This window comes from Balaenoptera borealis (genome assembly GCF_965194805.1).
Source record: "Balaenoptera borealis genome assembly, chromosome: 3".
NCBI lineage: Eukaryota > Metazoa > Chordata > Mammalia > Artiodactyla > Balaenopteridae > Balaenoptera > Balaenoptera borealis.
In genome coordinates, this window is record NC_138866.1 from 44,988,648 (window position 1) to 45,007,340 (window position 18,693).

At 38.9% G+C, this 18,693-nt stretch overlaps 1 protein-coding gene across 8 annotated transcripts in view; it reads right to left on the reverse strand.

Moving 5' to 3' along the window:
* Positions 1–18,693, reverse strand: part of FBXO34 (F-box protein 34) — a 94,667-nt gene that overhangs the window by 54,633 nt on the left and 21,341 nt on the right. For 3 of the 8 annotated variants that reach the window (XR_014242968.1, XM_082386520.1, XM_082386521.1), the window contains one exon: positions 15,648–15,738. The exons of 4 other annotated variants lie outside the window; for them this stretch is intronic. The gene's annotated coding sequence lies outside the window, so the exon portion shown is untranslated. The remainder of the gene's footprint in view (positions 1–15,647; positions 15,739–18,693) is intronic. One more of the 8 variants, XM_082386522.1, reaches the window with a different exon arrangement.

The window sequence follows — 18,693 nt, forward strand, 5'->3', positions numbered from 1 at the left end:
CCGCGGAGCAACTAAGCCCGGGCACCACAACTACTGAGCCTGTGCTCTAGGGCCTGTGTGCCACAACTACTGAGCCTGAGTGCCATAGCTACTGAAGCCCGTGTGCCTAGAACCCGTGCTCCGCAACAAGAGAAGCCACCGCGATGAGAAGCCCGCGTGCCGCAACGAAGAGTAGCCCCCACTCACCGCAACTAGAGAAAGCCTGCACGCAGCAACAAAGACCCAATGCGGCCAAAATAAATAGATAAATAAATAAAATAAATGTATAAAAAAAAAGATTAAGTATGCAGTTTTATAATGACAAAGTATACATTAACCTCGAAAGAAAGTCACAACAGTTGAATTTAATATATGCCAAAGCCCTCATTTCAGATGCTACCCTAACCCCATATCTAGTATGACAGGAGGGAGTAACAATCTGTGGTAGCAAACCCCCACAAAATTCTCTGTGCTGGTAGAAATAATCAGTAAAGAGAATCTGTCTTTCAACACCTACTGCGGGTGTTTATCAGACTCCTGGAAAGTGGCATGAAAGTTTTGTTTATCACAAGGAAACAGAGAAGTTTAGAAACATGGGACTTGCTCATTGGTTTATTCTAGAATCACTGATGGAGACCAGAGTAATAAACAAAACTCTCCAAGGCTAAAAGCAAATGCAATTTGCCCAATTTTGTACAGATACAAAGCTCAATTTTGTAAGCTAAAGAGAGACAAGTTCTGAGAACTAAGGAAGGCAATCATAATAAACACACTTATTTTAAGTCTCCTAAACCTCTGCAGTATAAATACAACTCCTGGCAACACCAACAAAATACAATATTTCAGTTCCTAGCTTTTAAAGAAAAAATAGAAAAGTGTTTCAAGTCAGGGTGTTTAAATACATTTTGATAATAGCTCCTTAAATTATGCCTTTCCAAAATAACTAACAATCATTATTGAACACTTAGTATTTTCCAAGACTTAAACAAGCTCCAAACAACAAGTAAATTAGATAAGCATCATCCAAGCCCTCCTGTGGTGCTGACATTCTAACAGGGAAGACAGAAAAATAGTTATAAAACAAATAAGAGCTAAAACTATAAAACTTTTAAGTGTTCATTACCTTGGATTAGGCAATGGTTTCTTAGATATGACACAAAAAGTATAAGCAACAGAAGAAAAAATAGACTCCACCAAAATTTAGAACTTTTAATTTTAACTATCAAGAAAGTAAAAACATAACCTCCCAGAATGGGAGAAAATACTTGCAGCAAATAATGTCTGATAAAGGATTTGTATCTAGAATATAATGAATTCTTGTAACTCAATAAAATACAAAGAAATACAAATAATACAAAGAGACAACTCAATTTAAAATGAGGAAAGGACATTCTCCAAAGAAGATATACTAATGGCAATAAACATATGAAAAGATGCTCAACATTAGTCATCCGGGAAATGCAAATCAAAACCACTTCACACCCACTTAAGGATGGCTAGAATCAAAAAGAGATAATAATTGTTGGCAAGAATATGGCGAAGCTGGAACTGTCATACACTCGGGTTGGAAATGTAAAATATGCAGCAGCCATGGAGAACAGTTTGGCAGTTCTTCAAAAGACTAAACAGAGAGAGTTACCACATGATCCAGCAATTCCACTCTTAGTTATGTACTCTAGAGAAATGAAAACATGTATCTACACAAAACTTGTACATGGATGTTCATAACAGCATTATTCATAATAGCCAAAAAGTAGAAATAACCTAAATGTCCATCAATTGATGAATAAATAAATAGTGTATATTCATGTAGTGAAATACTATTCAGCCATAAAAAGGAATGAAGTACTGATATGTGCTACATGGATGAACCTTGAAAACATTACAGTAAGTGAAAGAAGCCAGATACAAAAGACCACATAATGTATGATTGATTCTATTTAGAAGAAATGTCCAGAATAAGCAAATCTAGAGAGACAGAAAGTAGATTTAGTGGTTGCTAGTAGCTGGAGGGATGGGGGAAATGCGTGTGACTGCTAATGAGTATAGGGATTCTTTTTAGTATCTTCATGATAGCAGGGAGTACTCTCATGACTTGAATCAAATGTTCTAAAATTGATTTTGGTGATGATTACAACTCTGTGAATAGCACAGAACTGTACACTCTATATGGGTTAATTGTGTGGTATGTGAATTATGTTTCAATAAAGCTGTTACTTTTAAAAAACAGGGTATTAAGGAAACATATAAAAGGAATCCTAACCTAATCTGGAGAATCAGGAGAGTTTAGTGAAGACCTGGATGCATAAGCGTTTTAAAACATAAAAGTGCATGGCACGTCTGAATGGCTACTAGTAGCTAAGAGAATTTAAGAATGGCTGGAGTACAGTGAATAAGTGGAAGAGATAGTAATAATGTAGCTTGCATTTACTGAACCTTTACCTATGTGCCAGGCACTTCTTACTCCAAACCCTTAATTATTATATTTAATCCTAACAACTCTTTGAGGTATAGACAGTTACTATCCTCATTTTACAGATAAGGAAACTGAGGCATAGTGGAGGAAAGTAACTTGCCCAAGGTCACAGCAAGTGGTGCTATCATGACTTGAACCAAAAGCATTCTGGCCCCAAAGCCCCCCCACACTCTAACACTTAAAAACCTACCCCTTCCTGGAAATTGCCTATCAATTAATTACAACTGACCTAGTTTTATATATTCAATCCTGTACAGTAAGCAGATATATTATACATTTATACACAAGTTTCTTTGGTTGAGCACTAGGTGAAGTACTCAACTTGGGTTTAGAGACCTTGTTTTATAACACTTTTAAACTTTAAACTCTGGAGTCACACTCAGCAAGACAGGTTGATCACTTATTAGCAGCTCTGAGAATTAAGACTTCCTGAAAGATGTGTTTCACACAACTTAGGAGGCATTTATTCATTATATTATTAATATTATCACTATTTCATTTATGTGTATAAACCAGTAAAGTAGAATGTGGTTAGAATTTGTTAGTATTTGTGTAAGAAAGTAGATCAAGCTTAGGTTTCTAGTGTGAACATCTGCGTGGACAATAGTCCCTATGACTATGAGATATCAAAGTCAAAATGAATTAACATGCAGCTGGATCTGTGGACCTGGTCCTCAGAAGAACTGGACCAAGGAGATAAATTTGGAAGTTTGGGCATACAGCATGGTAACTCAAGCCATGACAATAGATTAAATACCTAAGGAGAAAGCACAGACAGAGAAAAGGTCTTAAAATATTGGCTTTTAAATTTCATAAGCATCACAATCACCTGGAGGGCTTGTTAAAACACAGATGGTTGGATCCCATCCCCAGAGTTTCTGACTCAGTAGGTCTGGGTGGGACCTGAGAATTTTCATTTCTAACAAGTTGATGTTGATGTTGCAAGTCTGGGGAGCCACACTTGGAGAACCAATGACCTACAGCAAAGCCCTACAAAACTCTGATAGTTAGGATAGGAAACTTACAAAAGAGACCAAGAAGAGGCCACAGTAAGGTAGGAGAAATACTACTCCAATTAAATTATTTTTACCAAGGTCACCAGCAGCCTCCTAACTGATAATCCAGTGGAAACTTATGACTCCTTAAAACTAATTCAATTCTACTTGCAACAAAAATGTATGGAGCACCTACCATATGCTATGCAAGTCTGTCCCCTATAACTTGACCCTATCTTCTCCCTTGGCTTCCGAAATATCACTCACTCCCTTGTTGCTACTTCTTTTTTGAACACTTGTTCTCTGGTTCCTCTCCGTCCGCCCACTCAAAACATCTCAAGGTTCCCCAGAATTCTGGGTCTTCTCTTCTACATGCAAGCTCTCCCAAGGCAGTTTCACCTAATCCCCTAACTTTGAGTACCATCTAGCTGCCAATAATTCTCCCACACCTCATCTTTAGAACTGACTTTGCCTCTGGGCTTCAGATCCTATTTCCAACTGCAAACCCAACCACATATTTACAAACTAAGCCTCTTTCTTTCCATATTATCTCTTCAAAAAGCACAACTATCCACCCAGAGGCCCAAGCCAGAAATCTGTGAATCTTCCTAGAGCAATCGTTCTCACCTTAGCAGCATATTAGAACTTCCCAAAGAGTTAAAAAAAAAAAAAAACCTCACTCATGGGTCTAGTAATAATATGACAACAATAATCCTGTTCTATGTCCTTAACACACATGCATGTAAAGTGCCTAGCAAAAAATGCTTGTGAGCACTCAGGAAAAGGGAGCTATCTCTGTAAACACTTAAAATTTCAGCTCTTCTGAAGTCTCTTCTTAAGTTTCTGATCAGAATCAACATTTGTTTAAGCTGTTTCATTAACAAAAAAACAAACAAATGAAAAAATTTGTTTATAAGCCCCTCTAAGGTAAACTTTAAAAACTTAGGTTCAAATTCATATTCCTACTTTTTTCAAATATCCTTTGGTATACAGATCCTTATAGTTGATTTATAAAGGGAAGAGTAAAAGTTGTTAATTATATCACTTGAATCATAGATTTCTAGTTAAAATTTGGCCCATGGATAAGAGACAACACAAAACAGTGAGAGGAGTCTATTGTTCATAGAGCCATTCACACAGACACTTATTTTCCCTATAAACCGGGGGAAAAAAAGAGACACCAATATAGTCAAACAAGCTAATAGGAGAAGCCCATTATATACAATACAAGGTTACTTAAAAGTGTTTGCAAATGAGACATTCAACTCCACAGTGATATCAAAGCTCCTCTTTGGTGTTACTTTGTATTTTGAGTATTTTCAAAAGAGAATGACGAAGATTTAACACAGCCGCTATCTTCCAAAGTATAATGTTTTGTTTGTGCCCCTTGTCCAATGATGTTAGCAAATCTACTTTTTCTTGAAAAGATGTGCAGGAATGGGCAAATGGTAAGTCAGTAAGTTCATTTAAGGCTGCAAAATTCTGCCACTTTCACCCAAGATAGCCAGTTTCTTATAACTTTAGCAATAACAGGAGAGCTCACAAATAGCCTGGAATATGACAGAAAACCAAAGAATAAAATCTACCAAAAATTTCGACTGGAATAAAGGGTAAGGGTTGTTTTCCTTTGACTGTTGTTTGCTTTAGCTGAACAAATCAGCAGTACATCTGTGTTACAAATGAATTAGAATTAAGCTATATATTTTAAAAATAAAATGTGTATGCAAATACCACCAGAGTATATAAACACACTAAAAAACCATCCTTTTCAAAAAAAATTCACTGCCTGGTAAGTGGAGAGGGACTTAAAAGTTGTTAACTGAAATGGAATCAATGGAAATAAGCTTTATTTACATTTGGATGGTGGAAGCAGAGGTGGTTTGAACCCCCTTTTTTAATAAAAACTCTATGTACGAAGTAACCATATTTCCAAATAGGAGGGAAACACAGGTATTGATTAGATTATGAAAACCTAACGTGGGTAAGGAATGAGAAAAGAAGAAATTTAAAGGCTTTTTCCCAGTTTTATTTTTCTAGATTTGGGAAAATCTTTAATTTTTACATTTTAAAAATGAACAATATGTATATATAATCTAAAGGTTACCTATTTTCAATATGATATTTTTTTTCCCCTCTGAGATTTTAATGTCAGCCTCATTCTTAAGAACTGTTGGGGGATTCCCTGGTGGTGCAGTGGTTAAGAATCTGCCTGTCAATGCAAGGGACACGGGTTCGAGCCCTGGCCCGGGGAGATCCCACATGCCATGGAGCAACAAAGCCCGTGCGCCACAACTACTGAGCCTGAGCTCTAGAGCCCGCAAGCCACAACTACTGAGCCACGTGCCACAACTACTGAAGCCTGCGGTCCTAGAGCCCGTGCTCTGCAACAAGAGAAGCCACGATAATGAGAAGCCCTCGCACCGCAACAAAGAGCTCCCCGCTCACCGCAACTAGAGAAAGCCCGCGCACAGCAACAAAGATTCAACACAGCCATAAATAAATAAATAAATAAATGATTTATTAAAATAAAAAAAAAAGAACTGTTGGGTTCAATCAGTGGGGAAAAAATTAGTCCCTTTTATTATTTTAATTTACTTTTTGCACAGTCAGCTTTAATATTAGGATGTGATCATTTGGGGTGCCTTTTTAAAACACAGCCTTTCATACAGCTATAGTGTTTTTTTTAATTGAGGTATAGTTGATATACAATTATTATGTAAGTTTCTGGTGTACCAATATATTTTTATAACCCATCCCCTAAGAGATCACACAGCCTGAACCTCTCCAGTGGTAGGGAAGTCATTCCATGAGCAAAGATTGTTCAACTTCAGAGAGCTTTGCCAAAGGACTAACAGCATGCTTTTCAAACTTAAAGTTTGAAAAACCTAAATGCAAAATGAGGAAGTTTATTTATTTCATACCATCGTAGTATTAGACCCTGGTACATTCATAGTCCCAAGTTCATGGTGGTATATGAGATACATCTCAAATGTTTTTCAGCAGATCACCAATGCCAGGTGAACAGTTATGCCAGGTGACATAATCAAGTACTTTTCTCAAGAGTCCACCTGGGTGAGCTGTTCGCCCTGTGTCCTGGGTGGGAGACAGTGTGATACGGAGAGAGCAGAGGTAAGGGTCCAGCCACTGAGTCCTCTGTGCTCAATTTCTGGGATGTGCCTGCTCACATCCTCTTCCCAACACCCCGTTGTCCTCTGTTTACAAAAGAATTCATGATGCACCTCTTCCCTTCCCAAGCTCCATTTCACCCACCCACACCAAAAAGGAGCAAGACCTCCTGTTTGAAGACAAGATTGAGGATCCCCTCCCAGCCTCAAGGCTTGCTTTTTGTGTCCCGATAGAATCATGTACTCAATTAACAAAGTCTGTCGACTCAGCGCCTACTACGTGCTGCTATGGGTTCTCAGGACTGTCAGTTGTTCCGAATAGTGGGCATCACCCAGCAGCCTCCCAAAGGGAACAAGTTTTGTCTGAGGAAGCATCTGGAAGTGAGCTTCCAGTTCCACTCTGCCACGCCCTGTGTGGACCTGAGGAATTCCTCTCCCTCTCTAAAAATGTCCACCTGGATTCCCAGTAGGGAAAGGAACCATTAGAGTTGCAATAGCAACCCAGCAAAAACTTGTTGATTCAACTCACTTATAAATTTATTTACTATTATAAATGGATCTCAAAACAAACTGCTAAAATTTAAGGAACTGAGAACTGTTTCATTTTTGTTATTCTCTTCTGTCTATTCTATAGTGTCAGAACAACCCAGGCCACTGTGGGTACCTTCTACTCCAGGCAATGAATGCACAATGTGCTTGACTATTACTTAAGACTCCACACTCAGCTCCTATGTGCTCAACAGACCACTCACTATAGTTCAGAAAGAAAATACCTCTGATCCACTTGGACACAGAACAACGAGGGGCTTCCATCAGTCTAGTGAGACAACTCCTCTTTACATTAGCCCTATAGGATCCACATGAATGACAGTCTTCAAGAGGGACTGAAATTGTCTCCCTCTTTACTACCCTTGTACCCAGGCTTTCTCTTCTCTAAGGACACATTTCTTCTCAGGCAGTAACTTGGTCCTAGCAAACATGGCTTCCTGCCCTTCACACTTAAAACACTTGTCTGAACCTGCTGGATTCACAATACCCTTAGCCCTCTTTCACAAATATGTTTATTTTTATTGGGGAGTGGGAGTGGAAAGATGAGGGAGAAGGAAATTAAGGGGATAAGGAAAAAACAAAACATGTTCCCATGGCTCCAAAACTTCCAGAAACTTTACAACTACAGAAATAGAAAGGGGATTCAAATTCTTCCCTTCCCAACAGCTCCCCACAGGCTAACGCCTACGAAACTAGAGACTCCAATCCTAGTTTATCTCCATGTTGGGGGGCACAGGGGGGTGTTGTCCCAGCTATCAAATTCTAATTTTTAAAACCTGGTAAAAGTTAGTAAATTATGATATCATAGCCTTAGATACAGTAAATTACTTAAATAACACCCCACACACACAAATTTTTAAGCAAAATATCACCTCACTTCTAGTAAAGCCTGGACTCTACTCTAAGAATAACCATTTCTTAGTTCTATGGCCTTGGCAAGTCACTACTTCTGATATTTCAGAGTTGTGGTGAGGATTAGATCACTCAGCAAAATACCCAGTTGATACTATAATCATGCAGATAGGTGTTGTCTACTTTGTTCAAAGCAAACCAAAACAAGTGCTCACTCTAGTATAATTATTTTTCAACAGCTGGAGCAATTCCTGTAATGATGATAACACATAAATTTTATCGAAAAGAATGAGCAGCCTGTGCTTAAAAGAGGGGGAGGGTCTTAAAGAACTCTAGAAATTAATACACATTAAAATATTTTTTATCTATCTGTTTTAACTAGGTTGTTCTATTGTATGAGAATAATGTAGGGCATGTGGGTACCTTCTACTCCAGCCAATGAATGCACAATGTCCTTGACTATTTCTTACACTCCACTCTGATCCAATATATTTGTTTTCAGAGTTGTTCTAGAACAGGAACATAAAACTACCTGCTTAAATTAAGGAACACTAGGAGCAAACAGTGGTGGCAAGATTTACTTGCCTCAGAATCCCTTCACAAGCTGACAACTATTAGCCCCTTTACTATTTCATTATTCACCAGAAAAAGGAAACAGATTTAGTTCAAATCACAGGCAAGTCCCTTATACTTGGACATATTTGCCCAAAGACTATTAGATTGGATTTAGAAAGAACCTTGCCAACCAAGGGAAAACAATTTCTTATCCTTTAATCAATTCTTCTCTAAACCCAGGAAACACCATACAATTTGTTTCCCATATCTAGTAAGTAACCACTTAGCCCTACTTTCTTTTTTTAAAAAATTTATTTATTTATTTATTTATTTTTGGCTGCGTTGGGTCTTCGTTGCCGTGCGCAGGCTTTCTCTCTAGTTGCGGCGAGCGGGGGCTACTCTTCGTTGCGGTGCACGGGCTTCTCACTGCAGTGGCTTCTCTTGCGGCAGAGCACGGGCTCTAGAGCACAGGCTCAGTAGTTGTGGCACACGGGCTTAGTTGCTCTGCGGCATGTGGGATCTTCCTGGATCAGGGCTCGAACCCGTGTCCCCTGCATTGGCAAGCAGATTCTTAACCACTGCACCACCAGGGAAGTCCCTGCACTACTTTCTAATTATAAAGCCTACTCTAGTCACAGAGTATTCAGACCCACGTCTAGCTATGAGAAAAATAACAACTAAAGGGAGTTTCCTTGAGAACACTCCGCTATCTCTATACTTTCTCCCAAACAAAATACTACGGAATCACTTGATGTGAGCAAAGGCATTTACATTTCTATCCTATTAACTAGCCTAACATCATACAAATTTCCTACATGATCAAGCAGAGGCAACTTAACAGATGGTCATTATCCCAGGTCCAAATGTCTGATCTAGCTGGTAAACAGAAATAAAATCCAAAAGTCGTCTCCAGCTGATGTCCCATAACTCAAACCTAGAAGCTTAGTTGGAATACTCTTACCAGTAAATTGTTTTTAGGTTGGTCTCATGAAAGAAACTATCATTTAAGGAGCCAGAAAGTGTTCCCCTATTTTTGTTCTCATTAGACTTTCTGCATATAACTTTGTAACCAGCTTGCTCTTGTGCAGCTAGAGCTACATCTACATCTTCTGGCCAGTCAGCTTGCTTGGTCCCTGGCTTCCCATGGCCCCCCCTGCTGCTTGTCTTCCCAGTAATCCAATCACTGTTCTTCCTGTACACCTAAAACTGATCTAATGCCTATCTTCTGAACTGTACTGTCTGTCAGACAGCAAAACCACTGGGGAGGGAGCTGAGGTGGGGGGGAGAGACCACAAGAAATAGTAGTGGACTATGGGTACATGTGGCATAACTCACCTGTTCTAACCAGCAGTTCCACAACCTGTCCTGACCAAGTGACTCAGATTGTACACCCTGGCTCACTCTAGCAGACCTGTTCTTGACCCAACCTAACCCTTTAAACTGGGTGTGGTTTCCCTGGCCACCCATCTTGTACCCAAAATATTCTACTTAAGCAGAAGAGTCTCATGGTTAATTATGGCCATGCTTATAGAAAAGGAAGCTAACATTCAAGTATCTCTTCCACACTGTACTGTGCTAGGAGCTTTCTCACTCAAGACCCACCAAGCCCATTGATATAAATATTGCCCTCATTTTACATGAAGAAACCACAGAACTCCACTATCTTCATATTTGAGAAAATAAAGCTAACTGTATCAGATATTGAATAATGTTAATAAAGATTCTTTTTAATGTTTCCCTTAACGGGGTTACTTTTCATGTTGTTCACTGTGTGAAGAGTAGTCCACTGCAGTGCCAAGGAATCTAGCTTAAACAATTTCTAATTAGCTACCACCTCACCTTAAAAATTCTGCTTCGCCAAAAAGAAAATGCCACATCTTAAACGGCATCATATACTTATACACTATTTAAATTAAATTCTAATGGCCATACTACCCAAAGCAATCTACAGATTTAATGTGATCCCTATCAAATTACCCATGACATTTTTCAAATAACTAGAACAAATAATCCTAAAATTTATATGGAACTACAAAAGACCCAGAATTGCCAAAGCAATCCTGAAGAAAAAGAACAAAGCTAAAGGCATAAACCTCCCAGACTTCAGACAATACCTCAAAGCTACAGTAATCAAAACAGTGTGGTATTGGCATGAAAACAGACATATGGATCAATGGAACAGAATAGAGTCCAGAAATAAACCCACACACCTATGGTCAATTATTTTTGACAAAGGAGGCGAGACTATACACTGGAGAAAAGACAGTCTCTTCAGCAAGTTGTGTTGGGAAAGCTAGACAGCTGCATGTAAATCAATGAAATTAGAACAATTCCTCACACCATACACAAACTCACAATGGCTTAAAGACTTAAATATAAGATAGGACACCATAAAACTCCTAGAAGAGACCACAGGCAAAACATTCTCTGACACAAATCATAGCAATATTTTCTTAGCTCACTCTCCCAAGGCAATGGAAATAAAAGCAAAAATAAACAAATGGGACCTAATCAAAACTTACAAGCTTTTGCACATCAAAGGAATCCATAAACAAAACAAAAAGACAACCTACAGATTGGGAGAAAATATTTGCAAGTGATGCGACTGACAAGGGCCTAATTTCCAAAATATACAAACAGCTCATACAACTCGATAACAAAAAAACAAACAACCCAATCAAAAAATTACATTTCTGGGACGTCCCTGGTGGTGCAGTGGTTAAGAACCCGCCTGCCAATGCAGGGGACACGGGTTCGAGCCCTGGTCCGGGAAGATCCCACTTGCCGCAGAGCATCTAAGCCCGTGCACCACAACTACTGAGCCTGTGCTCTAGAGCCCGCGAGCCACAATTACTGAGCCTGCAAGCCACAACTACTGAAGCCCACGTGCCTAGAGCCCGTGCTCCACAGCAAGAGAAGCCACTGCAACAAGGAGCACACACAGCGCAACGAAGAGGGGCCCCCACTCACTGCCAACTAGAGAAAGCCCACGCGCAGCAACAAAGACCCAATACAGCCAAAAATAAATAAATAAACAAATTTTTAAAAATAAAGTTTATCATGGATTCTTTAAAAATAAAAAGACATTTCTCTGAAGAAGACTTACAGATGGCCAACAGGAACATGAAAAGATGCTCAACATCACTAATTATTAGAGAAATGCAAATCAAGGTATCACCTCACACCAGTCAGAATAGCCATCATTAAAAACTCCACAAACAATAAATGCTGGAGAGGGTGTGGAGAAAAGGGAACCCTCCTACACGGTTGGTGGAAATGTAAATTGGTGCAGCCACTATGGAGAACAGTATGGAGGTTCCTTAAAAAACTAGAGTTACCATGTGATTCAGCAATCCTACTCCTGGGCATATATCCAGAGAAAATTATAATTCAAAAACATACATGCACCTCAATGTTCACAGCAGTGCTATTAACAATAGCCAAGACATGGAAGCAACCTAAATGTCCATCCACAGATGGATAAAGAAGATGTGGTACACGTACACACACCCCCCACACACACAATGGAATACTACTGAGCCATAAAAAAGAATGAAATAATGCCATCTGCAGAAATGTGGATAGACCCAGAGATTATTATACTAAGTGTAGTAAGTCAGACAGAGAAAGACAAATATCATATGATATCACTTACATGTGAGCTCTAAAATATGATACAAATAAACTTATTTACAAAACAGAAACAGACTCACAGACATAGAAAACAAATTTATGGTTACCAAAGGGGAAAGGGGAGAGGGATAAATTAGGAGTTTGGGATTAGCAGATACAAACCACTACATATAAAATAGAGAAACAACGAGGTCCTACTCTATAGTACAGGAAACTATTTTCAATATCTTGTAATAACCTAAAATGGAAAAGAATATAAAAAAGAATATATATGTATAACTGAATCACTTTGCTGTACACCAGAAACTAACACAACATTGTAAATCAACTATACTTCAATAAAATATAAAAAAATTTTAGGGACTTCCCTGGTGGTCCAGTGGTTAAGAATCTGCCTTCCAATGCAGGGGACACGGGTTCGATCCCTGGTCGGGGAACTAAGATCCCACATGTCGCAGGGCAACTAGGCCCGTGCGCCGCAACTACTGAGCCCGCGTGCTCTGGAGCCCACACACCACAACAAAAGATCCCGCATGCCGCAACGAAGATCCCACGTGTCGCAACTAAGACCCAATGCAGCCAAATAAAACAAACAACAACAACAACAAAATTAAAAATAAATTTTAAAAAAATCAAATTCTAAAATGTACAAATTAGTAATCTTTATATCTTCAGAATTACTAGTATATTTAGTATGCTTACTGGTGATATAACAGCTTAATAAAAACATATCATTCACTCTACACACAATAATTGCTTCTGGGGAAGACACCTAAAGGTACACTGTGAGAAAATGACTGACTTTTCAATATATACCCTTTTGTACCATTTTAAACCTTTATCATTTGCATGTATTATATATTCTATAAGGAAGTATGCCTCCAGATTCAATCACTAATTTACAGGAGATACAGAGGACATAAGAACATGTTAATTAAGCTAAGCCCCAGGGATAGAGTCATTAAAATCCAGACTCTGAGAAACTCTAAAGGACATAAAACCTGATTTCTTTAATAAACAGATTTCAAGGGAGAGAGAAAATGAGAGAGGCAGCAAGGGGAACCTCTAGATTAAAAGGGACTTAAAAGTCATTACCAACCAACTGCAAATTAGGGACTTTATATGGATACTGATTCAAACTATGATATCTGAGACAACCAGACATTTGAACACTGGATATCTGATGATATTAAGGAACTTAAGGGGGGTGAGATAGATAGATAGATAGATAGATAGACTTTTTTTTTTAAAGAGTCCTTATCTTTTAAAGATGCACTAGACTCCAAATGAAATGATACCTGGGATTTGCTTGAAAATAATCCAGGAAGAAGAAGAGGGGGAATAAATGAAACAAAATTAGGCATGATTTGATTACTGTCAAAGCTGGGTGATCGGTACATGGGGCTTTACTAATGCATTTCATCTACTTTTATGTGATTAAAATTTTCCATAACAAGTTAGAAAGTCAAATATTTGCAAGATGCAAATATTTTTATGTAAATGAAAACCAAGTCTAAAAATGATACCACATATAACTTGAACATATCTGGGTTTTAGATGACATAAAGGAATCTTATGATACTAAGATAGAGAGTAAAATTCAGAAGCTAGGTGTCAGATCAATCTGTTAATTTTGTTAGGTAGGATAATGGTACTGTGGTTATGGGGGAAAATGCATTTTTTAAAGACACATATTGATGTATTTAGGGCTAAAATGACATGATATCTAGAATTTGCTTTAAAAAATTTAATTGGGACAAGAATAAACAAGTATGGCAAAATATTGAAACTAACTGGTACATATATAGGGGCTCAGTGACTCTACCTCTGTGTGTATTTCCATTTTAAAACGTAAATAATATGATTATAATAACAGTAACAATAATAGATTCTAAGAACTTCCTCCACTGTGTGGGAGAAGGAAAAAAACAAGATAAATAACCCGAACTAAAACATCTTAGTTCAGATAAGGGTCAAGTTTGGGGGGAGGAGGGCAAGAACCACTACACAAGAGTTTTACTGGGACTTCCCTGGTGGCGCAGTGGTTAAGAATCCACCTGCCGGGCTTCCCTGGTGGCACAGTGGTTAAGAATCTGCCAATGCAGTGGACACGGGTTCGGGAACCTGTGGGCCGGAAAGATCCCACATGCCGCAGAGCAGCTAAGCCCATGCGCCACAACTACTGAGCCTGAGCTCTAGAGCCCACGTGAGTCCACAAGTGAGCCCACGTGCCACAACTACTGAAGCCTCCGTGCCTAGAGTTGGTGTTCCGAAACAAGAGAAGCCATCGTGATGAGAAGCCTGCGTACCACAACAAACAGTAGCCCCCGCTCTCCGCAGCTAGAGAAAGGCCGCACACAGCAACGAAGACCCAACGCAGCCAAAAAAAAAAAAGAAGTTTTACTCCTTCAACTCACCTGAATTTTACAAATAGCAGAGGGTATGGTAAGGAAAATCTCACAGTATTCCACCATAATTGGGGCAACACTCGAAGCAAAGAAAAAAAAAATTTTTTTTTCAAGAATTATTTCCTCCTGCCAGTCTTGCCCTAGATATCCATTTATAAAGAAACTTTCAATGTTTCTCAAGTTCAAGAAGTAGGATTGTCAGTGAGTGTTTTGTATGGAGACAGAGCTTCCTAACACCCTGAGCACATATGATTCTGATTGTACATAGAGTTTCTGGGCGTGAAAATGGTTTTTTCATTGCTAGTTTTCTGGCTCCAAAACTACTTTTATCAAGTTATCTTGAGTGAGATTCGTTTTTGGAGGGAAGATGGGGACCTTTGAAAGACTTTTATGAAAACATTTGCCCATATACATCTCAGCACTTCAAGTAATGATACCAATGATACCACTTTGAGGTTCTAAAGAGAAAAACACAATCTAAAATTACTTAATCCCGCCAAAATTTCTGCTGTGGGCAATCACCACCATAATTGTTATTACTGGAAGGGAGAAAAAGAAATTAACACTTTCTGAGATTTTACTAAATGCCACTATTTAATATGCATTTTTAATTAAGTCCTCTTAACAACCTAATAGGTAGGTACTATTATTGTCCAAAAATTACAAATGAGAAAAGTGGGGCACTGAAAGGTTAAGTAACTTGTTAAGCAGCTTCCTATAACTAAGTGGCAGAACCAGACTTGAACCCAAACAGTCCGGCTCCAACATCTGGGCTACTCTCTGCTATACTACTCTGTACCCTAACTTTTCACCCTGAAGCGCAGGAAAGATGACCACTTGAACATTTCTAGACCCTTGATCATTGACCCTCTTCACATTCCTGGTTACCTTTGAGATTTTACATTATTAAAAAAACAAAATAAACAAAGGAAACTAACAAAACCAAAAAAACTCTGGCAGGTCCTTCTTTAATGAAATTAAATAGTCTGGAGAGAATTAACGGCAGCTATTACATTAGAACCACTGACCAAGGCTAATAGGGCCCCCTAACTGCCCACCCTAATGCAAAGCTCACCAGCTGACGAACCCTGTCTAGATACAGAGATCCCAATCAGTTTCATATTGCTTCATTCTTCCATTTGATTGGTTAGATCAGAATCAAACATCTGTAACATGAAAGAGACAAGGAAACAAAAAGTTAAAGAAATGCGACAAAGGAATAAACAATTCATAAAACAGAACTTGTGAAAAGCTCTCTGAGATCCTCAGAAAGGCAAGATGTTGCATTCATAAAGCAAGACAGGAAGCTGTGAAAAGGCAAAAGAGTACAAGAAAAGACTCTTGAAAAAAAATTTTTAAAAAGGCAGTAGGGACTTCCCTGGTGGCGCAGTGGTTGAGAGTCTGCCTGCCAATGCAGGGGACACGGGTTCGAGCCCTGGTCTGGGAAGATCCCACATGCCGCGGACCAACTGGGCCCGTGAGCCACAATTACTGAGCCTGCGCGTCTGGAGCCTGTGCTTTGCAACAAGAGAGGCCGCGATAGTGAGAGGCCCGCGCATCGCGATGAAGAGTGGCCCCTGCTTGCCGCAACTAGAGAAAGCCCTCGCACAGAAACGAAGACCCAACACAGCCAAAAAATAAATAAATACAATTTAAAAAAAAAAAAAAAAAGGCAGTATAAGGTTTTATATGGTGGAGACAAAACCTAGAAAGTAGAAACAGGAAACAGAGACAAGAAATTAACCGAATGACACACAGCATCAGTCCAGGAGGTCAGTACTTAACTAACAAAAATTCCAGAATGAAAAGAAAAAAAACTTGGAGAGGAAATTTTCAGAGAAATATAAATTTTCCACAACTAAAAGATTTAATAAACTAATAGATTTATAGAGTCTTCCAATTAATAGGGGGCACTCAGTGCTCAAATGAATAGAGACCCACACCAAGTTATATCACTGGGAAATTTCAGACAAAGACAAAAAAGCCTCCAGAGAAAAGGCAGCTCATCTGCAGAGAAACAAGAATCAAACTGGCCTTCTCCCACGGCAATAGAAATAAAACCAAAAATAAACAAATGGCACCTAATCAAACTTACAAGTTTTTATACAGCAAAGGAAACCATAAATAAAACAAAAAGACAACCTACGGACTGGAGAAAATACTTGCAAATGATGCAACTGACAAGGGCTTAATTTCCAAAAATACAAACAGCTCACACAACTCAATAACAAACAAACAACCCAATCGAAAAATGGGCAGAAGGGCTTCCCTGGTGGTGCAATGGTTAAGAATCCACCTGCCAACGCAGGGGACACGGGTTCGAGCCCTGGTCTGGGAAGATCCCACATGCCGCGGAGCAACTAAGCCCGTGCACCACAACTACTGAGCCTGCACTCTGGAGCCCGCGAGCCACAACTACTGAGCCTGTAAGCCATAACTACTGAAGCCTGCACACCTACAGCCTGTTCTCTGCAACAAGAAGCCACTGCAACGAGAAGCCCGTGCACCGCAACGAAGAGTAGCCCCCCCTCGCCGCAACTAGAGAAAGCCCATGCGCAGCATCAAAGACCCAACACAGCCAAAAATAAATAAAATAAAATAAATTAATTTAAAAAAAAAAAGAAAAAAGGACAGAAGACCTAAATAGACATTTCTCCAAAAAAGACTTACAGATGGCCAACAAGCACATGAAAAGATGCTCATGATCGCTAATTATTAGAGAAATGCAAATCGAAACTACAATGAGGTTCCACCTCACACCGGTTAGAAAGGCCATCACTAAAAAGTCTACAAATAACAAATGCTGGAGAGGGTGTGGAGAAAAGGGAACACGCCTTGCACTGTTGGTGAGAATGTAAATTGGTGCAGCCACTATGGAAAATAGTATGGAGGTTCCTCAAAAAACTAAAAATAGAGTTGCCATATGATCCAGCAATTCCACTCCTGGGCAGATATCCAGACAAAACTATAATTTGAAAAGATACACGCACCCCAATGTTAACAGCAGCACTATTTAGAATAGCCAAGACATGGAAACAACCTAAATGTCCATCAACAGAGGAATGGATAAAGAAGATGTAGGGTGTGTGTGTGTCTAGACACACACACACACACACACAAATGAAATATTACTCAGCCATTAAAAAGAATGAAATATGAAATAATGCCATTTGCAGCAACGTGGATGGACCTAGGGACTTCCCTGGCAGTCCAGTGGTTAAGACTCTGCACTCCCACTTCCGGGGGTGTGGGTTTGATCCCTGGTTGGGGAACTAAGATCCCGCATGCTGCATGGCGTGGGCAAAAAAAAAAAGGATGGACCTAGAGATTATCATAATAAGTGAAGTAAGTCAGAGAGAGAAAGACAAATACCATATGATATCAGTTTGATGTGGAATCTAAAAAAAAATGATACAAATGAAATTATTTACATAACAGAAACAGACTCACAGACATAGAAAAGAAACCTATGGTTACCAAAGGGGAAAGGTGGGGGGGAGGGATAAATTAGGAGTTTGGGATGAACATACACACATTACTATATATAAAATAATCAACAAGGACCTACTGTATAGCACAGGGAACTCTACTCAATATTCTGTGATAACCTAAATGGGAAAAGAATCTGAAAAAGAATGGATATATGTATATGTAAAACTGAATCACTTTGTTGTACACCTGAAACTAACACAGCATTGTAAATAAACTATACTCCAATATAAAATAAAAATTAAATTTAAAAAAAGAAAGAGAAAGACGAATACCATATGATATCACTTATATGTGGAATCTAAATTATGACACAAATGAACTTATCTACGAAACAGAAACCAACTCGCAGACATAGAGAACAGACTTGTGGTTGCCAAGGATGGGGGAGAGGTTGGGAATTTGTGATTAGCCGATGCAAACTATTATATATAGAATGGATAGACAACAAGGTCCTACTGTATAGGGAACTACTGTACAGGGAACTATATTCAATACCCTTGGATAAACCATAATGGAAAAGAATATGAAAAAGAATGTACAGATAGGTATAACTGAATCACTTTGCTGTACAGCAGAAATTAACACAACACTGTAAATCAACCATATTTCAATAAAATAAATTTTTAAAA